At 45.0% G+C, this 27,543-nt stretch overlaps 1 long non-coding RNA gene across 1 annotated transcript; it reads left to right on the top strand.

Moving 5' to 3' along the window:
* The first annotated feature begins 5,370 nt into the window (after positions 1-5,370).
* LOC121285537 lies at positions 5,371-19,232 on the top strand. The gene is made up of 2 exons (XR_005944707.1): positions 5,371-5,550; positions 17,578-19,232. It is a non-coding gene; the product is annotated as an uncharacterized LOC121285537 (long non-coding RNA).
* The last annotated feature ends 8,311 nt before the right edge of the window (positions 19,233-27,543 follow it).

Genomic DNA, 27,543 nt, shown 5'->3' on the forward strand with positions numbered 1-27,543 from the left:
GGACTTCCTGCTGGCCCTGCACCCCTTGTGCCTGTGACTCTCCGCCCACAGGTCACTCCCCTAGAAGCTGCATTGGGACACCTGGCCTCCTCTCCCTTCTGCCCCTCTCTTCCTCCTCAGAGGGGCTGTCATCAGCGGAGACCACAATCCCCATTACCAGGATAACAGAAGGCTGTCTGATACCTGGAAGGATCCAACGGTCAAAATCCTCCAGGGGCCTTGGAGACACCAATGAGTCCTGAAATGAAACCTAGAAATACTAGAATGAAGCTCCGAACAGAGGTGTAGGTACCAAATACCAATAAGCAACCAGCAGCAAACTATCTCCAAAACTTCACATTACTCACCCTGGCAATGCTGCTGACCCTTTATATCCCACCCTTGGATGGTGGCCTCAGTTGGCCGCCTGCCCGTTTGGCCCGTTGGACGAGCAGAAAATCGCATGGGCAAGGAAAAATCTCAGACAATTGCATTGTTAAGGGCCTTAAGTGGCCCATAAGTTAATGGCGGGCACTGCTCTGGCCCCCATGTGCACCTGCGGAGCGAAAGATTGTGAGAGTGCGCGATGATATTGGGATGCCCGCCCAACATCATTGTGCACCATTTTACTCTCATCCTGGTCATGCGCGCTCCTGCCTGACAAGGGAACATTTCTGACCCTAGTAACAGTAGAAGTGTTCATAATAAGGACCAAGCTGAAGGACACCAGTGAATTAAAGGTAGAAAGATGGAAAGTTGAGTTGGAGGAAGGAAACTGATATGTTACTATTGCAATCAGGCTCGACACACAAGATCAAATTGTTGGAGGTTAAACAGGAGACCGAATGCAGTGAAGGGAACTCAGAAGAGTTTTGTAAGTAAGAGTAATGTAGGCTCTGAGATCCAGGGGCAAGATAAACCAGTGGTTTTTGTACAGTTGGAGCAGGAAGAATTAGTGCTAGCTGGAGAACTGGGAATGTGTTTACAGCTTGCACAAGGGAGTTCTGAAGGGCAAGTTACAGAGATGTTTAAAAATTTTATATGTGAAGGGAGAGTGTATTCATGTTCACAGGGAAGAGCAGGAAAGATGTCAAAATTTTAAGGGACATGGGGGGCTAGCCAGTTCTTAATGTTATGGGATGGTGCCATCTGTTGCCCAGAAGTGTTACTGCAGGAGAGAGTATTAATCAGGGGAATTTACGGAGGAGTCAAACTTATTTCATTGTATAAGATAAATTGGGAAAGTGATTTGAAATCAGGAGAGGTGATTGTTGGGGCAGTAGAGAAATTGCCCATTGCAGGAGTTCAATTTATTCTAGGAAATGATATAGCTGGATCACAGATATTGACAATGCCTCCTGTAGTAGAGCAGCCTTTTACCATTATTCATTCATGGGATGTGGACTTCGCTGGTTGGGCCAGCATTTATTGCCCATCCCTTGCCCTTGAGAAGGTGGTGGTGAGCTGCCTTCTTGAACTACTGCAGTCCTTGTGGTATAGGTACACCCACAGTGCTGTTAGGAAGGGAGTTCCAGGATTTTGACCCAGCGGCAGTGAAGGAACGGCGATATATTTCCAAAAGAGGATGATGACTGACTTGGAGAAAATTTCCAGGTAGTGGTGTTCCTATGTGTCTGCTACCCTTGTCCTTCTAGATGGTAGTGGCCGTGGGTTTGGAAGGTGCTGTCTAGGTGAATTCCTGCAGTGCATCTTGTGGATGGTAACACTGCTGCTACTGTGTGTCAGTGGTGGAGGGAGTGAATGTTTGAATGTGGTGCCAATCAAGCGGCCTGCTTTGTCCTGGACGGTGTCAAGCTTCTTGAGTGTTGTGGGAGCTGCACTCATCCAGGCAAGTGAAGAGTATCCCATCACACTCCTGACTTGTACCTTGTAGATGGTGGACAGGCTTTGGGGAGTCAGGAGGTGAGTTACTCACTGCAGGATCCCTAGCCTCTGGACCTGATCTTGTAGCCACAGTATTTATAGGGCTAGTCCAGTTCAGTTTCTGTTGAGACGCAATCGACAGAGGTTCTATGGACAGATCATCCTGGGCTGTTTCCAGATTGTGTGGTGACGGGGTCACAAACGCAGAAGTTTAAACAGGAAGAGGAAGAATCGAAAAGACAGGGGGAGGATACTGAAATTCAGCTGGCTGGACCTATCTTTGAAAAGATTAATCAGGAGGAGAAAGTTGAAGAGGATGAGGCTGAAGTATTTAGTTCATTGAAGTTAGTGGAGTTACAGCAGCAGGACCCAGATTTGAAGTAATTATACCAGGCAGCTTATTCTGAAACAGAAGCAGAATACATTCCAGTGTTATTACATTAAGAACAATGTGTTAATGAGGAAATGGAGACTGCCTCATGTTCCAGCAGATGAAAAGTGAATTGTCCTGACGAGTACAAGACAAATTACTTTGACAACATGTCTCATTTTTCAGCTTATTCTTTTTTTCAGCAGATGAAAAGTGGGCAATAGTGCACCAAGTAGTGATACCATCAGGGTACCGGAGTGAAATTTTGAGAGTGGCTCATGAAATTCCAATGGCTGGACATTTGGGAATTAGGAAAACTCCAGCTAAGACACAAAAACATTTCTATTGGCCTGGACTACATAAAGATGTAGCCAAATTCTGTTAAACATGTCACACATGTCAGGTGGTAGGAAAGCCTCAGGCAGTGATTAAGCCTGCACCTTTAATTCCAATTCCAGCATTTGAGGAACCTTTTAACAGGGTTAAAATTCATTGATTGTGCAGGACCCCTCCCTAAGACTAAAAGCGGAAATCTGTACTTACTGAGAATCATGGATGCGTCCACGAGATTCCCAGAAACAATACCTTTAAGGAAAATTACAGCAAAGGTGATTGTGGAGGAGTTAACCAAATTCTTCACAAGATATGGATTACCAAAAGAGGTTCAGGCGGACCAGGGATCGGATTTCATGTCGCAGCTGTTTAAAGAGGTAATAAGCAGACTAGGAATAAAGCAATTTAGGTCGTCAGCTTATCACCCTGAACAACAAGGTGCCTTAGAAAGGTGGCATCAGACTTTAAAGACTATGATTAGAGCGTATAATGAAGATTATCCACACAATTGGAATTGAGGGATTCAATTCTTGTTGTTATTCGTCCTGCCCCTAATGAGTCAACAGGATTCAGCCCTTTTGAGTTAATTTATGGTCATGAAATGAGGGGACCACTCAAACTGATTCAGGAGAAATTAGTGAGTCAGAATTCTGAAACTACTTTCCTGGACAATGCAGTGAAATTGAGAGAGAGATTTAAATAAGGCAGGTGAGCGAGCTAGGAAACATTTAAAGATGGCTCAACAAGTGATGAAGACAAATGCAGATAAAAGGGCAAAGGCTCATAGTTTTGTGGCTGAGGAAAAGTGTTAGTATTGTTGTCAGTGTCAGGCAAACTGTTGAAGGCAAGGTTTAGTGGACCTTACCAGTTCAGTAAGAGAATTCAGAATCCAGAGAAAAACAAGTATAGCCCATAAACCAAGTTTCCATCATACTTTTGGTTTGTACAGCAATTAACATCGGCTGTGGTCATAACAGTTATTAAAGATAACCGTGGACCCGTCACAGGCAGAGAATGTAGAATTTATTATGGGTAATAAGGAAATGGCAGGAAACCTCAACAAATTTTTGAGGCGGAATTTTCCACTCCCATCAATGGCAGGAATGGTGATGGGCAGGCTCACTAAATTTGGAGTGTTGGCCAACATCAGTTTTCTGCCAGCAGGAAATTAGTCTGGAATTTTGTTCTCCTGACTTTCATGGCAGGTTGAGTTTCCTGTGGATTCAAGGTGGGAACCATATTTGCACCATTTGCATCTCATGAATGCTCATTAAAAATACATATCGCCAGAATCACGTTGTCCCAATTTAAATGACTCGCCAGTGGATAATTAGAATGGTCTGTTTCATTACCATTTATAAATGGCGTGCACATGGCAAGCTTCACTTCACCAGTGACTTTGAGGTACGTAGACGCTACTTTTGCCTACCTTTAACAGCAATGCTGTAAGATTTCGGTGCTTGTCAGAAGCTGCACCAAGTCTGGTGTGCGGGATGCAACACTAGCGGCAGGGGGAAGACAGAGGCATGACTAGGGGCGCGGGGGAAGTGACTGAAGCATGGGAGGGAAGGGGGAAGGCGGAAGCATTACTGGGAGCGACCAAATGGAGCATGGGAGGGAAGGGGGAAACACAGATGCATGACAGGGTGGGGTGGGGTTTGACTGGGGCACTGGAAGGAAGAGTGGAACACAGGCAGATGACTGTGGGGAGGTGGGGGGGGTAGATGTTGTCAAAGGTACAGAGAGTAGTCATGTGAGACAGTCCTGGGGCTGAGTACACACTGTCAGGGGCAGAATCAGAAGTGTAGAAAAGTTGATGTTTGATAATTATTTACAATTAGTTTGCTGCTTAGTTATGTGTAGTAACCAAACAATCAAGTATGTTCACCCAATATGATATGCTGAATTCTGGGACACTAGCACATCACACGATTTGGTCTTTGTTAGCATCTCACTCACACTTGACAAGTGAGAGAAACCACACGGCCACAAGCCAGTGACACAAGATGTCAAAGTTGAATAGTTCTGGTCTAGGACCACCAACATCCCAAGCCATGAAAACTTATCAGTTGTATTCCCCTAGGGTTCAAAAGCCCATTGTACAGAGAAAAACATGTCTTAAAACATTTGGCTTTGTGCATTAAATTAGTGCAGTTGAACTTGCAATGTAAGTTTAGAATTAAGTTCTGCAATTAACCTTTATAGCAAAGTAGTTCTCCTGGCTTTTATTACTTAGGAATGTGCCATGTTCACAATAATCACCTTCAAGGACTGATTTTATATGTATTTTGAATAGACTTTGCTGAATTTCTGTAACTTTGTAATTTTGGTAAGGCTATGCATCACTCTGTATTTTTAATTGACTAATTGACAAGCACTGGCAGAAACTACAACAACATACAATGGCAAAGCAGATTTTTCAACCAAAACACACCGATAAACACCGGTCACAATGAGACTTCGACACTACATACAATATTAATACCTATAGATTAATTAGACATCTGGACAGATGAGTCTGGAGTTACTGGACATCTCACGCTGTCTTTTCTCAAATAAACAAGACATTGAAACCACCCTAATGCCTCCGTTATCCCAGAAGGAAGTCATAAAATTTAATGAAATGACAGAAACTTTATAATGAGAGGGACGGTCCCATGAGTAATTGACACCTTAGAGGGCCAGTCAGGGGACAAAGGGAAATGACATCAATAGATGACCATTACCCTTGAGGAACCAATCAGGGCCAGATCATACACCACAGCAGCCAATCAGGAATCAGTAACATCCCTTATCATGGCTTGGAAAGGGTAAATAAGCAGCAGCGTGCGTGACCAAGGCGCGCACCAAGTTAGAAACTGACGTTTGTTAATCTCACTGTCCACAGGGAAGCAGAAGGCCACAGAAGTGACAACGAGAGAACAGAGACCAAGTGTCACCTCGCGCCTTAAGCTGAACCAGAAAGCAAGATCTGTAGTACATGAGTAAGGTCACTGCCCTGCTTTGTTAACTATTACTTTATAACTTAAGTAAAGTTTCCTCGGTTACTTCACCAGACTGTCTCCTGTTGCCTGTATGTTAGTTTCAGATGAACAAATGGATATTGGAATTTAAGTTCAAGTAGCGCCTGAAACTTACAGAAGACAGTCCTGGGGTTGAGTGGGCCGTGCATATCTCGGTCCTGGTCCTGGAAGGGAGAAGGCCTCTCTGGGCAGTGATGGCTGGGCACAATATGGTGTGCAGGGGTCAGTCTTTTACAGGTGTTGGTCCAGGGGGATTGAAGGATACGTATTGGAAAGCAGATGGCACAGTTACAATCAGGGAAAGCATCTACATTCGGTAACATGTCAGTTGGTAAGTCATGGGGGCTGTTGTTGGATCATCTCATGAGGAGGGTCCCCTGAAAATCATGGTGTATTTGGCCTCGAGGAGGGCGTCAGGGGTCAGGCCGACAGAAGGCATGGGGACATGTACATTAAATGATTCAGAGGGTGGACAGGAATATCAACATAGATAAAGATTGGTTCCAGGGTGACGGGGAGGCAGGAGAGTGATGGGGAGAAGGGGAATGTGGATTCACTGGGGATGAGGGAGATAGGGGGGACCTGGAGGAAAAGAGGGAAAAGTTGGAAGCTGGTCGCCCACACATAATGCAGCAACAGCATGATGATCAACAGCTAGGAATGACACAGTAACGAGATAACGCTGTAGGTAGGCATGAAAGATTATGGTCCTTACCGATTAATTAAGCTGTAACCCAAACCTGACAGTCATTACATGGATGCCAATGAAAAGTGCACTTTGTTGGAATGATTCCAATGAGGGTCATGATAAATACCTATAACGTACACAGAGAACAGACTTTATTGCAGCTGCATCAGGATAATTAATAACCTTCCGAGAACTACACTCCTGAGGCCACATTATATGACCCTCCGACAGAAGGCTTATATATGCATTGTCCAACCACCATGTTCATATAGGAACTGCCTTTGTTCAAGTTGCTCACGTGGACATAAATGTGACTGACTGAGCTGAGATTGAGTACGACAACATAAGGGACAAAATGGGAGATACTTGAGGGGAGGGGGTGGATTTGTCACCATTGGATGAACGTGGAACATTGCATCACATGGAAGAGCCATTCAGTTCCTGAGGCCTTGATGGAGAGAAGCAAAATATATTTATAAAGGTGCTGAGTATATCCAGTGATTGAAAACCCAAGCCACCATTGTGCTCTTAAGAATTCTTAATTGTTCTTACCTTACCACTACATCTCGGTGCAGCCCCGGCATCCCCAGCAGAGGTGGAGGCAGTCTGCTGACTGCCTTGCGCTGTTGTCTGTGATGACCTTGGTGGACATCCTCTGGAGGGCCGAGGCGTGGAGGACCCTGGCCTGCTGGGGGTCTCTTGCTCTGGGTCAGGTGCACCTTCCGCAGCCTGACCTTCTGGAGTTGATGGGGTGACAGGCAGAGGGAATTCTAAGCGACTGGATGCCCTTGGAGTGTCCTAGGTGGATGCCTGTGAGGTTTCTGGCTGATATTCCTCCGCCCTGTGTAAGGCCAAGAGTCCCTTCCTGCTGCCTTGCGAAGAAGGGGCACCTGGCGGGAGGTCGAGGTGCCCTGACCCCCTCTCACCTAGCTACTGCTGGAACGCACTCATGGCTGGAGTGATGGTGTGCAGTTCCGAGCGCAAATCTGGCATAAACTGAGCGTTCTGCTGCAGCCACGATATCAGACAGAACGAGGATGGACTCCCGCGTCCTTCCTTCTAATCTGCTGACGGCCCTGACAGCCTTGCCTGATGTTCTCCTGGCTGCCTTTGCAGTTCCAGCATTTCTCTAAGGACTGATTCCAGACGCTTGTCATCAGACCCAGCAGGGGTCTGGTATCCAGCAGTCCTCTGAGCATCAGAGACCTTGGCTGCCACTGCCTCCACCTGCTGCAGAAATGTTTCTCTGCTTACCAGATAGTGACTCCAAGCCTACTCTAGAACTGCAACCCACCGAGGTGCTTATACCTGAGCTGGTGGATGGTGCAGGTGAGCACAATGATGGGTCTTCTTCAGGTGCCTCATCATCTGAGGTGTTGTGAGGGCTGAGGCTGGTGTGCTGGCTGGCCCTCTCCCTCCTCCTCTTATTGCTGGTGGCTGGAATAGAGAAAATAGATAATTAGTCAGTGGCTGGACAGGCACCAACATACTTAGCTCACTTTCTCTCACTGCTTTGAGTATGTTCAAAGCAGAGGTTGATAGATTCCCAGATACCAATGACATCAAGGGATACGGGAATAGTCCAGGAAGATAGCATTGAGGTAGAAGATTAGCCATGCTCTAACTGAATGACAGGACAGGCTTGAGGGGCTGAATAGTCTTCTTGTGCTCTATGTTTTATAATTACTTATCTGACAGCTCCATGGGGGTTCCCAGCTCAACGTGCAAAACCCACCCAGATTAAACTTGGAGGTGGGTGGGATCATGTGAAGTCTGACAGGGTCTAGAATGGTCACCACATTACAGACCTTTAGCCACCTGCCTCCACACCTCCCCCCGCCCCACCCTGCTTACACCAAACCTGCCTCCACTTGGTAGTTAAAACTCTGCCCCAAGTCTCTGCTATTTTCTGGAAGATTTGTGAGATTTTGGTGGTACACTAATGGAAACTGCCCCCAACCCTAGGGAATTAGCCCTCCAATTTCTCCACAATTATATGTTATTGTGCTGACTCTGTATCTGATATTCTAATTGTTTTTATTTAAATTGTTTCTCCACACTATACGTAAATAAGAATTAGGGGCAGGAGTAGGCCACTCAGCCCCTCGAGCCTGCTGCGCCATTCAATAAGATCATGGCTGATCTGATTATGGCCTCAGCTCCACATTCTGCCCACCACTGAGAGTCTTTAACTCACTTATTAGTCAAGAATCTATTTACCACTGCCTTAAAAATATTCATTGACCCTGCTTCCACTGGATCAACAACCCTCTGAGAGAAAAAAATTCTCCTCTTCTCCAACATAAATGAAAGACCCCTTATTTTTAAACTGTGTCCCCTAGTTTTAGTCTCTACCTCAAGGGCAAATATCCTTTCAGCATCCAGCCTGTCAAGTCCCCTCAGGATCCTACATATTTCAATAAGATTACCTCTCAATCTTTGAAACTCCAATGAATACAGGCCCAGCCTGTCTATCCTTCCCTTATAAGAAAAACCCCCCCATCCCAGAAATCAGTCAAGTGAAGCTCATCTGAACTGCTTCTAACCCATTTATATTCTTGCTTAAATAAAGCAAATAAAACTGTACACTGGATGTGGTCTCACCAACACCCTGTACAACTGTAGCAAAACATCCTTACTTTTATATTCCATTTCCCTTGCAATAGAAGACAACACACTATTTGTCTTTCTAATATCTTGCTGTAGCTGCATACTAACTTTTCCTGATTCATGTACCAGGACACCCAGATCCCTCTGTACCACAGGGTTCTGCAATCTCTCTTTATTTAGATAATATGCTGCTTTTCTATTCTTCCTGCCAAAGTCGACAAATTCAAATTTTCCTACATTAAACTCCATCTGCCAAATTTTTGCCCACTCACTGAAACTATCTTTGTCCCTTTGCAAACTCCTTATCTCCTCTTCACAACTTATTTTCCTACCTATCTCTGTGTCATCAGCAAACTTAGCAACCATACCTTCAGTCCCTTCATCCAAGTCATATCCCAACATTGAAAGTAGCTTTTCCACTCTGTTCACTCTCTAAGGTTCCCAATCCTGATTCAGCCTCCTTCACTGTTGAGTTTTCTCACTGATTATTGCCCATTTGCACTGGATTTAATTTGTCCTGAAGACAAAATAAAATATTGCAGCTACTGAAAATCTGGAATAAACTGCCAACTTTTAGTCATTTAGTCTCTCCTGCCCTCCCCCTATCACAAATCTTCCCTTTTGTTCGTTTTCCCACCTTTTTTCCTTGGACTTATTTAAATCCTGTTACGTCTCTAATTTTTATCAGTTCTGATGAAAGGTCTTCATCTGAAAAGTCAATTCGGTTTCCTTTTCCACAGATGCTGCCTGACCTACTGCGGTTGTGTGGGCATTGCTGGCTGGGTCAGCACATGTTGCCCATCCCTAATTGCCCTTGAGAAGGTGATAGTGAGCCGCCATCTTGAACTGCTGCAGTCCATGTGATGTAGGTACACCCACAGTGCTGTTAGGGAGGGAGTTCCAGGATTTTGACCCAGCGACAGTGAAGGAACGGTGATATATTTCCAAGCCAGGATGGTGAGTGGCTTGAAGGGGAACTTCTGGGTGGTGGTGTTCCCATCCATCTGCTGCCCTTGTCCTTCTAGGAGTTCGAGTTTGTGGGCTTGAAGGGTTCTCTCTAAGGAGCTGTGGTACATTGTTGCAATATCTTACAGACAGTACCCTCTACAGCCATTGTGCATCAGTCAAGGGAGTGAATGTTTAAAGTAGCGAATGGGGTGCCAATCAAGCAGACTGCTTTGTCCTGGATGGTGTTTCCGGCATTTTCTGTTCTTACTTGTCCTTTTTTTGTCCCTCTGCTAAAATTTTGCAGAGGAAAACATTAGTTTAAAGGGTGAGCTAACTGGGAGAATGTGTTTGAAAGTGTTGAGGCAGCTGAATAAACCCTCAGTTGACACTCATCCTGGGTATAAATGTACATTTAGCTCCCTCATGTGGCCAGTCTATTAACTCCTTACAGCAAGTCTCGTGTCAGCTGAAATTATTCAGAAATGTTTTTACATCAACTAGACTGATTTTTTTATAAGGGATGTTTATCTCCAGTCGTTGTAATTGTATTAATGGTGAGATGTCACTGCTCACTTCTTTTAAGACTGGACAACAGATAATCTTGTCTATTATTTGGAATCCATTAACTGATCCTGTCAATGTAACAAAGTGAAGATGGAATCTGTGAGAACTGATGAGCACATCCAACTTTCACCCAACAAACTGGATTTTACAGAGTATGTTTTAGGAAAACAAAAAGAAATGATGTCCTGACCCTTTGTAAACTTGAACTCGTCCAAAGCTCTGCTGCTTATATCCTAACTTGCACCAAGTCCCACTTCCTGTTCTAACCCCCCCCCCTCCCATCCCCCACCCCTGTGCTCCCTACACATCAGCTCCTCACTCACCAACACCACAACTTTAAAACTCTCATCACTGTGTTCAAATCCCTCTATATCCTCACCCCTCACTGTGTCTGTAACCTCCCCCAGGCCCACGACCCACCAGGAACTCTGCCCCTCGTCAATTCTGGATCTTACATCCCCAGTTTCCTCCTCTCCACTGTTGACAGTCGTGCCTCCAGCTGTCTTAGTTCACAATTGGGGATTTCCTCCCTAAACCCCTCTGCCTCTCTACCTCCCATTCCTACCTGTTTGAAAACATTTTCTGTGGCTCAGTGTCAGATTCTGTATAATGTGCTCCTGTGAAGCATATTGGGAGGTTTGATCATGTTAAAGGTGCTAAGTTGGTACAGTGTTGTTGGTGTGGAGTTCAAATTAGTTGAATTATTTTTCTGAAATGTTTATTTTCCTGATCTCAGTGACCACAGCCCAGACTGATATTAAACCAACTATACACAATATACTTCCTCAGTGAACTGTTATACAACTGGTCAGATCTCCTCCTGCCTCCTGGTCAGATCTCAAGTCGGATTTAAGTGCTGCTACTGCGCCACTGGATATTGGAAGCTGATATACCCATGAGCAATGTCATGGGAGATTTATGAGACACGACATGGGAGATTTATGATACACGACATGGGATATCCATGAGAAATGACGTGGGATACCAGGAGGAGTGAGAGCTGAATGAGATATAAGGTGTGTGGTCAGAGGAGGCCCAAGAACAGAAGAAGCATGAGCTGAAACCCACTCAAAGACAGGCAGAAATTTATCGAGTGGGGTTGGAATTGTTGCACAGAGGAAGGAGCAACAAAACCCAAGGGATTGAGGATCAGTATTGAGGGTAATTATTGAGGTTAAGATTCAAGATAAAGAACTAGAATAATTGAGCTGGGTTTAAAAAATGAGTTTTAAGTCTTGCACTTTTTTATCTGGTAAGTTTCAATAGTAACCTAATAGAGATATGGCAGGCACCTCAGTCCAGACAAATGTGCATCCTGTCCCATATGTGGATTCCAAGAAGATTTAAATGTCCCGGGCATCCACATTTACAGGAAGTGACGTCAGCAGAAAGAGCTTAGGCTCTAGGTTTCAGAGCTTGAGCGGTAGCTGGTGTTGCATCTGAGAGGACCAGAGCTTTTTTATTCTTCAGTTTTATCCATTGGATATGGGCATCGCTTGTAAGGCCAACATTTGTTGACGTCCCTAATTGCCCTTGAACCAATGGCCTGCTATTTCAGAGGGCAGTTTAGAGTCAACCACTGTGCTGTGGATCTGGAGTCACATGTAGGCCAGACCAGTAAAGAATGTCAGATTTCTTTCCGTAAAGGACATTAGTGAACCAGATGGGACTTTACAGCAATCGATGATAGTTTCAAAGTCACCATTACTAACAATATCTCTGTATTCCAGATTTATTAATATAATTTAAATTCCACCAGCTGCTACAGATCTGAGGCATTAGCCTTGTTCCCTGGATTACTAGCCCAGTGACATTACCGCTACATCACCATCTCCCCCAGGGGTGGCACATATCTGGAGCCGGCCGCCACACAATTTCAGGGTTTGCAGGCAGAGAGGGAACCTGTGACTGCCAGACAGTCAAACTGGAACAGGCAGGCAGTGCAGGAGTCCCCTGAGGGCATCTCACTTTCCAATCTGTATACAGTTCTGAATACTGGCGAGAGTGATGGGGAGCGAATACTGGCGAGAGTGATGGGGAGCGAATACTGGCGAGAGTGATGGGGAGCGAATACTGGCGAGAGTGATGGGGAGCGAATACTGGCGAGAGTGATGGGGAGTGCAACCAAATCCAAGTCCACAGCACCTCAGCTGTACAGGGGAAGCAGAGGAGGAATTACAAAAAAGCAATAGAAATAGAGGATTCTATATTTAGGGAAACAGACAGGCATTTCTGTACCTGCAGGTGTGAATCCAGGATGGTATGGTGCCTCCCTCATGTTAAGGATGTCACTGGCTACAGAGCACCCTAAGGGGGGAGGGTGAGCAGTCATGGTCCATATAGATATCAACAACACAGTTACAGGAAAGAGGTCCTGCAGTCAGATTTCAGGGAGCTTGGAAAGAAATTGATAAGCAGGACCTCAAAGGTAGCAATCTCCAGATTACTCCCGGTACCATGGGCTAGTGAGTTCAGAAAAGGCAGGATAGAACTGATGAATGTGCGGCTCAAGAGATGCTGCAGGAGAGAGTCCTTTAGATTCCTGGGGTTGCACCTTCTGGTCAGCAACCGGGGGTGGGGCTCAATAATCGACACGTAAAATGATCTGGGCGGGCGTCCTGACATTCACCCCGCATCATTTACATTTTCAGATGGGCGGGCATTGAGCCAAGTCGGCTGTGTGCCCACTGACCTGTCAACGGCCACTTCAGGCCATTAATAAAGTAACTGAATCAATCAATGGACCTGCTCGTCCAACCTTAAGGTTGGTGGGCAGGCTGGGAGCTCAGGCGGGCTTCAGAAAAAACATGAAACCTCATCCACAGGCGGGATGAGATTTCATGAAGGATTTAAAATTTGTCTGAAATGTCTTAATGAAAGAAATTGACATGTCCCAGCTCATGTGACAGTGGCGCATGATGGGACATGTCACTAATTTTTTCTCTGACCTTTATTCAATCTTTCAAACCTGAGCAGATCTCCCTGAGGAAGCACTTCGTGAAAGACTGCACTCCCGGCCCAGGGAATCCCCCCCCCCAACCCCTGCCTGCACAGGGAGTGCATAGCGCTTCCTGTCGGACGTCACGCTGGGCTGGCCTTAATTGGCCCACCCACGTAAAATGGCGACGTGCCCCTTATCGGGGGCACTGATCGGGAACCTGCCCACTCACGTCCGCTCCCGCAGAACCCCCCCAGACAGGGGGAAGATCCTGTCCCTGGGATATTGGGACCAGATATGCTAGAGGTGTAACCTGTATGGGCCAAATGGGTAATACCATATTGGGTGCAGATTGCAAGCAGAGTGAGCTGATATAAGTTTGGTGAGTTTGGTGAGTTTTTAATATTAACAGCTTTCTAAAAATCTGGTGTAAAGTTATTTATTTAATTTCTTTCAGCTTGAGGCAGCGATAAACAAGCTCTGCTGAAGAGCAGTTAATTAGTTAATTGGCTAACTAGTCCAATCTAGTTGTTGTAGTCTCAGCTCCAAAACCTTTACATATAGAGGCCTGCGTGTAGCTTTGCAAATGGAGTGCAGAGTGTGTTGATATGTGTTTGGTGAGTGGAGAGTTTTAAATAGCAATATCTTTTTAAAAATATGTTCTGCAGTTAGCTTTTTACTGATAGTTACTTTAAGTAAGTTAATAAAGTAAGCAAATCAGTACAGTAAATTGTAGTTTACACAGGAATTGTTCTAATTTAATTAAGAAAGTAATTAAATTAAATTAACTAAATAACAAGTAATAATGGCAGGGCTAGTGTTGTGTTGCAGCTGAATTCATAGAATGTTTTTGAGATAGTTTGTCAGAAGAGCATGTTCTGGAGCCAATCAGAGAATAGGCTATACTAGATCAGGTATTGTCCAATAAGAAAGGACTAATTGATAACCTCCTATTGGAGGCACCCCTAGGTGACACCCCTAGAATAATATGATTCAAATTTACATTCAGTTTGAGGGAGACAAGACACGTCTAAGATGAGTATTTTAAACTTAAATAAGTGCAAATATGAGGGCATGAAAGCAGAGCTAGCTCAAATGAACTGGTAAATGAGGTTAAGGGATAGGTCAATAGAGGTGCAGTGACAGATATTTAAGGGGGTATTTCAGAATACACAGAATAGATACATTCCAAGGAGAAAGAAAAATTTCAAGGGGAGGACCCGCCATCTGCGGTTAACTAAAAAAGTTAAAGATAGTATCGAAGTTAAAGAAAAAGCATATAATTGTTTAAAGATGGGTGGCAGGCCAGAAGATTGGACAGAATATAAAACACACCATTGAATGACTAAAATATTAATTAGGAGGAAGAATTAGATTATGATAGAAAGCTAGAAATATAAAGACAGATAGGAAGAGTATCTATAGCTATTTACATAATAGAAGAGTTAACAAACTGAGCATTGATCCTATAGAAAGTGAGTCTGGGGAAATTAATAATGGAAAATAAGGAGATGACAGATGAATTGAACAGGTATTTTGCATCCGTCTTCATGATAGGAGGTAACATATTGGCATGGATAGAGGATTAGCTAGCTAACAGGAAGCAGAATAGGCATAAATGGGTCATTTTCCGATTGGCAAAATATAACAAATGGTGTGACACAGGGATCAATGCTGGAGTCTCAACTTTTTATAAATAATGTAAATGACTTGGATGAAGGGACCGAAGGTATGGTTGTTAAATTTGCTGATGACAGAAAGATAGTGAGGAAAGTAAGTTGTGAAGAGGACATAAGGAAGCTACAAAGTGACATAGATAGGTTAATGAGTGGGCAAAGATCTGGGAAATGGAGTATAATGTGGGCAAATGTGAAATTGTCCATTCTGATAGGAAGAATAAAAAAGCTTATTATCTAAATGGTGAGAAATTGCAGAGCTCTGAGATTCAGAGGGATCTAGTTGTCCTAATGCATAAAGCGTAAAAGGTTAGTTTGCAAGTACAGCAAGTAATTAGGAAAGCTAATAAAATGTTATCACTTATTGCACGGGGAATTGATTACAAAAGTAGGGAGGTGATGCTACAGTTATACAGGGCATTGGTGAGACCATATTTGGAGTATTGTGTACAATTTTGGTCTCATTATTTAAGGAAGGATGTAAATGCATTGGAAGCAGTTCAGAGAAAGTTTAATACCTGATTGAGTCAGTTGTCTTATGTGAAAAGTTTGTTTAGAAGGGAGTTTAGAAGAGTGAGAGGCAGCCTGATTGAAACATGTATAAGCCTGAGGGATCTTAACAAGTGGATGTGAAAAAGGTGGGCAGAATTTTCCGCTCCAGCCAGCAGTGGGTTTCGTGGCAGGTGGGAGTGGAAAATTTGGGACAGAGGCCAGAAGTCAGAATACTGCCAGTGGAAAATGAATTTGGAATTTTCCCCTCTGCACTTTCATGGCAGGTCCGGTTTCCTGCTAATGTTGGGAATTCCATTTGCCTGTATTACCATGTCATGCGTACTCACCAAAATCACATTCCCCCTTCAATTTACGTGCCCACGCCAGTGAGAAATTAGACCTGCCTAAATCACAACCAGATAGAAATGGCATGCAGCTGTCTGCCCTCACTTCACTCGTAACTTTGAGGTGAGTGTAAACACAAAACCTACCTGCAACAGCGCAGCTCTGGTTTCTTAGCAATGTTAGTGTGACCCCACACTGGTGGGGTGCAGCCCTGGTCTGCTCATGGTAGGCTCCTCCATGCTCCAGGAGGACAGCGCTCAGTGTGTGCTGCGGGTCTCAGGCAAGGCTGCATTCTGAGTCAGAGACCAGCATTGTGACCAGGCAGGATGGGTGGGGTGGTGGTGGTGGTGTTGGTGGTGGTGGTGGTGGAGAAAGGATGAGAGACATGGGGGCAATGGGGTATGGTGGGGCTGGATGGCGGGGGGAGACAGTAGCAGGCAGAGGGGAGACTGAGTGTGGGAAAGCTGGAGCCCGACATAGAAGACCAGAATGCGGACACAAGGGGATGGATGGGAATCGAACTGTATGAATGGGAGGGGATGCATGCAGACTGCAGAATGCAGGAGGCACTGTATTCATGTGGCACAAGAGGGATGGGTTGCACAGTGACTGATGGAGGTCAGGGAGCAGAAACGATTGCATAGGGACTGATGGAGGGGGTGGGGAAAGAGATCAGTTATAAAGGAATAGGAGAGCTCATTGAAAGACAGTCATAGTCTCTGGTGTGGGGTCAAGAGGCCAGAGTGAAAGATTAAAGGCAGTCCTGGGGAGTTCTGGACCCCATAGACAGGGTGAGAGATTAAGACAGTCCTGAGGCTTTGTGAGCCATTCTACAGGGCTATGCAAGGCATGCACATTGTAGTCTCACTCCAGGGAGGGGCAAGGCTTGTGTGCTCAACTGAAAAAATGTACAGCTTGGTGTACAGGGTGTGTTCATTATCTTACAGTCAGGTTATCTGGCTCGGTACTGGGCTGCAGATGAGATCGTCATGGTTGGGGGAGGTATCTGCAGCCTGGAAATGGAAAAAATGTAATAAAGGGGAAGTATTCAAAGCTCTTCTGGGAGTGGGTGGGGTTCTCCTCTGTATGTTACTGTGCACACACCCTCAAGTTGAGGAAGGCTAAGGTGCACATGGGGCATTGGGACATCAACAACGATAGGTTGAGGTGGGGAGAGCTGGAATCTCCACCACAATGACAATGATGATAATGGGATCCAGAGTTACTGGGGGAGGCTGGAGGATAGCCAGAGGAAGGTCTACCTGCACGTCCTCAGGTTCCTGGAAGATTGGAGGGATCCAAACGCTGACAGGGAGAAGGTCAAAGCTGGTCTCAAAAGAAAAATGCAGCATCCCAAAGTTATGCAGTTTCAAATCAAAACTGGAAAAGAATCTGCACAGGAGATTGAAATAGAGGCTGAGTGAGAGAAAAGAGGAAGATTTCCTTGAGAATGTGCAATTGAAACCACTGCATTTTGGTGTGCTTGAGACTACTGGAGTCACATTGGCTCCACAATGCTCTATTTGAGCAGTAACAGAGAGCTATGTGAGAATGGCATCTTGGTGACCTGGATCTGTGAGTTTGCGCCTCAGCTATAAGGCTGTAACCATGACAAGCTAGTAGCACAGACACTGCTCTAGGGCATGATAGTGACTTTCTGTTCAAGAGTTGGAGGTCTACTATATTTGCCCAGTATCCATTAATCTATTGCATTTTTGTCTCCACAGGGAGGAGGATGAATAAAGGAACCTGTGCTCAATGCTGCCTTCATGATGGCAGTGATCTGATTAAGGAGGGGAAGTGCCTGGCGCCGCCAAATGCTTCGAAAGGAGACCCAGCCAGAGTTCCACGGTCCAGGGGAGCCCCAGCAAGACCCAGAGGATGAGGAGGTGAGACCCATCCCACGGAGGAGACTCTCACGAACACGGGTCTACCAAAAATGACTTTCCTATCTGCACATGAGTGAAAGACAATGCCTCTCACCTTTGTGCTTGTCAAGAGATTTGGTAAATCATATCTGCCAGGTTATGTGGGAGGATTTTATGTCCCTGGACTGGGAGGACATCCCCAGCCAGTGCCCCTGAAGGTCACCTCTGTGCTCAATTTTTTTGCCTGTGGATTGTTCCAGGGATCCCCAGGGGGGCCTATGTGGCATCTCCCAGTCCTCAGCACATTATTGTACCAAGGAGGTGACAGATGCCCTCAGTAAGGGCCATCGTTATGTGAAGTTCACACTCGAAGCTAGCCAGGCTGCTAGAGTTCTGGGGTTTGCAGCTGCATCATGCTTCCCTAGAGTACAGGGTGCAATCGATTGCACGTGTGGCATTGAGAGCTCTGGCAGCAGCTCCTGATGTTCATTAACAGGAAAAGGTTCCACTCCTTGAACATTCAACGGGTGTGCGAACATCAGAGGCACATCCATGCTCCCAGATATCCTGGGAGTTCCCATGACTCTCACATCCTGAGTCACTCGCGGGTGCCTCACATTCAAAGGGCCTCAGCAATTGCAGGGCTGGCTGCTTGAGGATAAGGGGTACCGGCTGAAACAATGGCTCATGACACCTCTACGTTGCCCTCAGAGTGCCTCAAAGAGAGAGATACAATGCGGCACCTAGCTCCACACGATCCATCATCAGGGAGACCATTGGCATCCTGAAGATGTGCTTCTGATGTCTGGACCACGCATTTGGAGCTCTGGAGTGGTCTCCAGAGAGTGTCGCCCATAATCATGGTCTTCTACGCCCTTCACAACCTGGCACATCAAAGGGGGGGACCCCCTGTCAGAGAGAGATATGGAGGAGGCTGGGAGCACCTCAGACAATGAAGACCAGGAACCTGAAGAGGGAGATGAGGGTCAGCTTCCACGTGATGATGTCATCGATGAAGCACAATGTGGAATATGTGCCCGTCTCACACTGATAGGCACAAGATTCTAGGAGGAGTAAGGTGCTGGCAACAGGACACGGCCACAATCCTCCTGTCCCTTTGTGCCAGGCCACTGGAATGAAATGCTTTTACAATCAGTAACATCCAGAGCAAGTTCAGCATTCAGACTTGTACCTTCAATCTCATGATTCACTAGGCCCTAATCTTTGGAATGGTCAGTGACAAACCTTGTATCTGTGCGCTCTGGGAAGTGAAAGTTGTCACATCAACACAAACATTGCACCAAAAGACTTGATGCACTCGTTGCCACCTTGATGAGAAACTTTTAGCCAACACTAAAAATGGTTGAAGAGATGATCATGGCTGCAGGCCTTGTGCTTTGGCATTATCAATGAAGACAGTCTTCTCATTTTGAGGAACAATTACAGTTAACCCTCCAAGGCTGGTGAGCACGCCTAACTCCATGTTGTAATGAGTAAAGGTTACTAAAACATTCTGTAAACACTTCCAGTAAAGAGCTTGACATATCTCCCTGACATAACACAAGGGTAGAGTGACTATCATGAGTCACTACATATTCTGTGAATGTGAGGCTCACAAAGGGAGGTGATGACAGTGAGAGAATGGCTCATCCTCGCAATAAGAGGGCACATAAATGCACATGGACAACGCTTTCAAATAACGAGACCATTCTCATGTACTCGGAAAGGTGCCTGATACACACTATGGTTGAACATTCCTGATCCGAAGTGACATTAAATTTTCGTAATTTTTCTAACCCTACCGTGATGTCTTGGTGCAACCCTGATATCCACAGCAGAGGTGGAGGCAGCTCGGTAACTGCTGTGCCCTGCTGTCTTTGATGACTTTGGTGGGCATCCTCTAGAGGGCCGAGACTAAGTGGGCCATGGGCTGCTTTGGGTCTCCTGCTGTGGGGCAGGTAAACCCTGCTCAGCCTGGAGTCACAGGCAAAGAGGTTTGGAATTGGCTGGACTCTCTCGGAGTCCCTTGGCTGGATGGCCCCAGGGTCTCCAGCTGTTGGTCCTTTTCCTTATGAGTGCCCAAGGATCCCTGCCTGACTCACTGAGAAGCGGTTCCCAGAGGGAGGTCAAGGTGCCCTGCCCTCCTGTCGCCTAGCCACTAATAAATGCTACCAATGCCTATAGCAAACTGGCAGGATCTACTGGACCAAAGTCTCCAAGGTGGGTGCCACCCTTCCCATAGAGACCCTAAGGTACTCACACGCCAGACATCAGACAGAAAGCATGCAGACTCCATCCTTCGCTCTAGCCTGTTGCCTGCTTCTCGCAACTCTACCTGATTTTCCTGTACCTGTCATTGCACCTCCCGCATGTTAGAGACGGCCACTTGCTGACGCTCATCAACTGACTCAGGCTCACCGGGTGCTGATCTCCAGCAGGCCACTGAGTGCCAGAGACGTGGGCTGCCACTGACTGCTGTGCAGACGTGTCAGTGAGGTGTTGCCCAGAATGTGGCTCAAAGCCTAATCTAGAAACATGGCCCACCAGGCTGTGTGTCTATGTGCTGGTGGAGGGTACAGGTGAATACAGTGAAGGGTCTTCATCTGATGCATCCTCCTCTGAGAGGGCTTGGGGCTACAATTGGTCAGGAGCTCAGTCTGGGCTTGCTGGTGCTGTAAGAGACAGAAGATAGATTTAAGTCATAAGCTGGCAGAATACAACATTACTTGTCACTAAATGTCATTATCATGGTGTGATCGATCATGGAGGGCTCATCTGTACTGCCTTGCTGGCAGAGGCCAATCCCCACAGGGGCGATCTTTCTCTTCGCCTGCTAGCCTGACAGCTCCCAGAAGTCTGCTGCTCCTCCCATCTGGAATATGCATACGAACATATAAATTAGCAGCAGGAATAGGCCACTCAGCCCCTCAAGCCTGCTCCACCATACAATAAGAGCATGGCTGACCTGAATGTAACCTCAACCCCACTTTCCTGCCCACCCCCGATAACCTTTCACCCCCTTGTTAATCAAGAACCTATCTAGCTTTACCTCAAAAATATTCAAATATGCTTCCACCATCTTTTGAGGAAGAGAGTTCCAACGACTCATGACCCTCTGAGAGAAAAAAAAATTCTCATTTCTGTATTAAATGACCAACCTCATATTTTTAAACAGTGACCCCATAGTTCTAGATTCTCCCACAAGAGGAAATATCCTCTCCACATCCACCCTGTCAAGACCCCTCAGGATCTTAAAAGTTTAATCAAGTCACCTCTTAATCTTCTAAATCCCAGCGGATACAAGCCTAACCTGTCCAGCCTTTCCTCATAAGACAACCTACCCATTCCTGCTATTAGTCTAGTAAACATTCTCTGAACCGCTTCCAACGCATTCATATCTTTCCTTAAATAAGGAGACCAGTACTGTACACTATACTCCAGATGAGGTCTCACCAATGCCCTGTACAACTGAAGCATAACCTCCCTACTTTTGTAATCAATACCTCTCACAATAAACAATAACATCCTATTAGCTTTCCTAATTACCTGCTGTACCTACATAATAACCTTTTGTGATTCATGCACTAGGACACCCAGATCCCTCTGAATCTCAGAGCTCTAAAATCTCTCACCATTTAGATAATAAGCTTTTTATTCTTCCTGCCAAAATGAACGATTTCACATTTCCCCACATTATACTCCATTTTCCAGATCTTTGCCCACTCACTTAACCTATTTATGTCATTTTGTAGCCTCCTTACATCCTCTTCACAATTTACTTTCCTATCTATATTTGTGCCATCAGCAAATTTAGCAACCATTCCTTCAGTCCCTTCATTCAAGTCATTTATATAAATTGTAAAAATTTGAGGCCCCAGCACTGATCGCTGTGGCACACCACTCGTCACATCCTGCCAACCAGAAAAAGACCCATTTATGCCAACTCTCTGATTCCTGTTAGCTAGCCAATCTTCCATCCATGCCAATATGTTACCCCCTACACAAGGAGTTTTTATTTTCCACAATAACCTTTGATGTGGCACTTTATCAAATGCCTTCTGGAAATCTAGTACAGCATCACCCTCCGGTTATGGGTGAGGTTGGCCTGCATGTAGATAAATGGAATGGAACGTGATGAGTAGAGATGGAGGAGAGGTTGGGAAGCATGGTGACTGCTGTGTGTGCTGAGCCCTCCCCAGGAAGGGCTGAGATGTGTTGCTGGTGATGCTAAACTGTCTGAGAGACAATCAGTGCTGATGTCCCCCTGCTGATATTGTGAGAGATCCCTGAGCAGGAGAGGTGAGGCTGGTGGGCCTCCAGGGGCCATCCCTCGGGTTCAGCACATCCTGGTGCTGGTGGTTCCCACGGATGAGGGCCTCAAGGTAGTTATTTCTGAACCTGGGAGCAGCTTTTACCTTTGGTGGTATCAGATCAATAAGTTTCCTGCAGACAGTTGGCTGGCTGAGAGCAATGTGCATGTTGGGGTGGAGTTTAAATCTGGCACCTGGACCTTTGGCCCCATTAGGTAACGGCAGGGTGGACAAATCAGTGCCCACCCCACCATGTGATTCGGAGAGCAAGTCGCCAATGCATAATGAATGAGTTTCTGAGCATGAAATTGGATGAGATTTCTACTCAGCGGGGAATGCACTGAGAAATCCTCCCACCACCTCACTGAGCCTCCGAAAGGGAAAACTCCACCCAATCTTTCCTCCTTGTGGGAGAATCTAGAACTAGGGGTCACTGTTTAAAAATAAGGAGTCGCCCATTTCAGACAGATGAGAAATTTTTTCTGATGGTTGTGAGGCTTTGGAACTCTCTTCCTCAAAAGGCAGTGGGAGCAGAGTCTTTGAATATTTTAAAGGCAAATTCTTGATAAGCAGGGGACGAAAGGTTATCTGGGTTAGGCAGGAATGTGGAATTGAAGTTAAAATCAGATCAGTCATGATCTTATTGAATGACGGAGCAGGCTTGATGGGCTGTGTGGTCTACTCCTGCTCCTAATTCATATGTTTGTATGTACCTTAACTGGGTCATGACCAATATAATAGTGGGGAGGTTTGAAAGTGCTGTTGGGAGGGGTCAAACCAGTGATGGGCAACCTAGGCTGGTGAGTGGGCTGCATGAGTGGCCCTCCAGCTAAGTGGGCCGCAAAATTGAAATCAGACATGTGCACTAACCATGACCTCATGAATAAGAATTTGCAGGGCGTGCCCATTAAACAGTGACAACACTTTAACTGGACACAGAGGAGCGCACGATTCTCAGTCCATGTTGTGTGCAATCAGCACACACCTCACTTCATGAGTCCTTGCTTTGCATGTGTTTCACTTTATTAATACCAGTCAGTAAATAACTACATGGACAGAAGCCAGCAGAACCTGGCAACCCTGCACATGGGTAACGCTTAACGAAATGCCTTGTGGGCTACACCCACACCCTAATGGGCTGTATGTGGTCCCCGGATTGCAGATTGTCCACTACTGTTTACAATAACACGGTGGGAAACATAAAGAGAAGCAAAGGTGGAAGTGCAAGCCAGAAAATGAGCTGGGAGTGTGGAAGGCAGAGGAGATAATGGCTCGAAAATAGACATTGCATTTGTTCAGCGATTAGAAACACAGATTTACAAGTGATGGAAGGGGTCATCAGCAGCGCTATGAAGTGGAACTTGCTTAGCAATAACCTGCTCACTGACGCTGAGTTTGTGTTCCGCCAGGGCCACTCAGCTCCTGACTTCATTGCAGCCTTGGTTCAAACATAGACAAAAAATCTGAGCTCCCGAAGTGAGTTGGGAGTGACTGCCCTTGACATCAAGGCCGCATTTGACTGAGTGTGAAACCTCAGGGTACCCTAGCAAAACTGGAGTCAATGGGAATCGGGGGGAAAACTCTCTGCTGGTTGGAGTCATACCTAGCACAAAGGAAGATGGTTGTGTTTGTTGGACGTCAGTCATCTCAGCTCCAGGGCCTCACTGCAGGAGTTCCTTAGGGTAGTGTCCTAGGCCCAACCATCTTCAGCTGCTTCATCAATGACCTTTCTTCCATCATAAGGTCAGAAGTGCGGATGCTTACTGATGATTGTACAATGTTCAACGCCATTCACAACTCCTTAGATATTGAAGCAGTCCATGTCCAAATGCATCAGGATCTGTACAATATCCAGGCTTGTGGATAAAGTGCAAGTAACATTTGTGCCACACAAGTGCCAGGCAATGACCATCTCCAACAAGAAATAATCTAACCATTGCCCCTTAATGGCATTACCATCACTGAATCCCCCACCATCAACATCCTGGGGGTTACCATTGTCCAGAAACTGAACTGAACTAGCTATATAAATACTGTGGCTACAAGAGCAGATCAGAGGCTAGGAACCCTGCGACGAGTAACTCACTTCCCGACTCCCCAAGGCTGTCAGTCACAGCTCAGTGGTTACACTCTCACCTCTAAGTTAGAATGAAATGGGTTCAAGCCTGACTTTTGGATGAGAAATTAAAACAAAGCTTCCATCTGCATTCTCAGGTAGATATGGACAATCCAATGACAATATCAATGGTGTCCTGGCTAGTGTATATTCCTTAATCAACACCCAAAATAGACAATCTGAACATTTATTTCATTCCTCTTTGTGCACAAATTGGCTGCTGCATTTTGTACATCACAACAGCCACTACTCTTTCAAAGTATTTCATGGCTATAAAACACTTTGGGACTTTTTAAGGTTGTGAAAGGTGCTGAAGAAATGCTAGTCTGGTCCTTTCATTCATTCAACACTGATCCCTAGTGATAACTACTTGTAAAATTTAAACTATCAGTTGGACTGTGAGACACTCATTGAACTAAAGTTAGAATCATTGAAAGAAAAACAGAAATTGCTGGAAAAACTCAACAGGTCTGACAGCATCCGTGGAGAAAGAGTTAACATTTCGAGTCTAATATAACCCTTCTTCAGAGCAGTTCAAAAGAAGAGTCATATGAAACCTGAAATGTTTTTTTCATTTTAGGGGATGTAACTTGGGAGTGGCAGTCATGGGGAGATTGCCACTCCGCTTCTTGTTACTTACCCTGAAATGCAGCCAGATCTTTCTTGTATGCTCAAGAGCACAGCCCTTTAACTCAGTAGTAGTTGTAAGGAACATATATTTTTATTTCTGTTGGATTGTTGTAAAGAACATATCTTTTTATTTCACAGTTAGACTGTGGATTAAGGTTACAATGGCTGCATTTTGAAAGACATGTCCACTGGAACAGGATGAGAGATATATAGAATGTTGCAGCCCTGGAACAGAGTGTGCCATGAAAGACTGGATGGTGCTGGAAAGGAGTTCTGGACCAAGGGAGCTGCCTGGTAACAATGTTTTAATTGGCTCCTGACCAGGTGACCAGGTTTTGTATGAGGGCAGTGTAGCAGAATAGCTCCTAGCCTGAAAGGCACAAGACCTAAAACCTCTTTCTTGTGTGCAAGATTCCAGTAATTCCACAATAATAGCTAGCTGGCTTTTTTCTCCTCATATCTCTATAACCTGCTCTCTCTCTCAAAACCCCTGTCAAGAGGCAAAGGGGAAAATCACTGTTAGAGACATTGAAAGGCGAGTGCTCAACCAATGAAATAAATACTGAAAATGCTGAAAGACCACCTTGTGCCATCAATAGGAACTAAAAGGAATTTGGAAGACATCGATCAAAATCAACCCATCGAATCCTGGCTCTTGCATTGGTGCTATTGAAATTTTTTATCCCTCCCTTAAAATCCATGCTTTTGAGTGTCTTGTATGTGTCTTGTATGTGTGTGTGCATAGGGATTTAAGTGGTAGAATTTAGGTTATAGAGTTAGAAATTAGCAGTTCATATTTCTTTCTTTTGTCACTGGTTAACGACAATTTGTTCAATAAACAGTTAATTATTTATTAAGTTTACAAACCTGATGCTTGCATTCTGTTAGCCTAAATTAAACAGTTAGGTAAAATTGGAGCAATCTGGTGGTTTGATCAAACTTTACACATTTGTTGTGGCTCAGGGAACAGTGGGGTTTGATCTTACAGCGTACTATCCCCAGTGGGTCGTGACAAAATTTGGAGGCTCAGGTGTGGGATATTTTGGAATAAAAGACAATGACAACTTGGGTGTAGATTTAGTAAGTAATGAAAGCTAAAAGGGGACATCAGGTTTGTACTTTCAAAAATAAGACAGCACTGGAAACTGCTAAAGCTTTCCTGCAAGGTGCCCCTGATGATTTTACAAGGATCCCAAAAGCCAGTTTAATTGAATTGGCAAGTAAATTAAGAATAGGATTCCCTGCCAAAGCTAGGAAGGCAGAGATAATCTAAGAGATAGCACAGCATTTAAAACTGGAAGGAATACCTGATAGACCGAGTTCTCCAGGGGTGGTTCATTGGAATGGGCTCAAATTTAGTTGCAAATAAAAGTATTGGAACTAGAGGCAGCAGAAAAGGAAAGATAAAGGGCATTCCAAAGGGAACAGGCAGAAAGGTAGGCGAGAGAGAGAAAACAAGAAATGGAAATGTGAAAATTTGATCTCCAGAGAGAATTAGAAATGGCGAGGTTAGAAAAGGAGAAACAGAAACTTGAACAAGAAAGAACTGAAGGAGAAAATGAGAGACAGAGAATTCCAGCTTAAAATGCTGGTAGTTAAAAAAGAAACAACAGTTGGTGAGGCAGGACTTATGTCCAGATCAGAACCCAGTGGGAAATGTTTGAATTTGTATAAGCACTTCCAAAATTTGAGGAAAAGAATGTTGAAGCATCCTTCATTTCATTTGAGAATATAACTGAACAGATGAACTGGTCAAAGGAAAACTGGACGTTGCCCATGAAGAGTAATTTGACAGGTAGAGCACAAGAAATTTATGCTTCACTGTCAGAGGAGGTTTCTAGGGATTATGATGTGGTGAAAAAGGCCATTTTGAGTGCATGAGTTGGTCCTTGAAGCACACAGACGTAAGTTTCGAAATTTAAGGAAACAGCCTGGGCAAACTTACATTGAATTTGAAAGGCTTAAACAGAACAGTTTTGACAGGTGGATACGAGCATTAGGAGTTGAAACTACCTATGAAATTCTCAGAGAGATCATTCGCTCGGAAGAATTTAAAAACTCCCTATCTTCTGTAATAAGAACGCATGTTGAAGACCAAAGGGTTGCAAATGCTAAACAGACAGCAGTAATGGCTGACGATTATGACCTGATCCATAAAACTAAACCTTTTTTCCATCATCCCCATAAATTTAAAAGGATAGAAAGTGGGAGAGTGAAAGGAAGGCAAGTAGCCAGTTTAAAGAATGGATAGCTGGGGATACCTTGAGATCTCCTCCCCTGATCAGGAAGGAAAGTACTGAGGTTGGAGGTGAAACTCGAAGGCCTAAGTGTTTCCATTGTACTAAAGTGGGACACATTGGTTCAGAATGCTGGAAGTTGCAGGGGAAGCCCATTTGACTTATTGGAGTTCATAAGAGTGAGTCCAAAAAGGGAACTTGAAAAGAAAATGCCATGGATCAAATTGTGCCTTTAACTACAAATAATGGACTGGAGGTAACCACTGCTATGAATGCAGATGAAGTGAATAAGGTAGATGAGAGATTTAAAGGGTTTTTGTCTAAAGGAAAGATAATCCCTTTTTCATGAAATGATGCAGCTAAACCCATAACTATATTAAGGGACAAAAGAGCTACTCAAACTCTTTTGCTGGAGAAGGATCTAGCTTTCCCTCCAGGGAGTTCAATGAAAGCTAAGGAATTGGTAAACAGGATAAGTGGAGAGTATATCCCTGTTCCATTGTACAAAGTGCAACTGGAATGTGATTTGTTG

Source organism: Carcharodon carcharias, chromosome 13, assembly GCF_017639515.1.
Source record: "Carcharodon carcharias isolate sCarCar2 chromosome 13, sCarCar2.pri, whole genome shotgun sequence".
NCBI classification, from domain to species: domain Eukaryota; kingdom Metazoa; phylum Chordata; class Chondrichthyes; order Lamniformes; family Lamnidae; genus Carcharodon; species Carcharodon carcharias.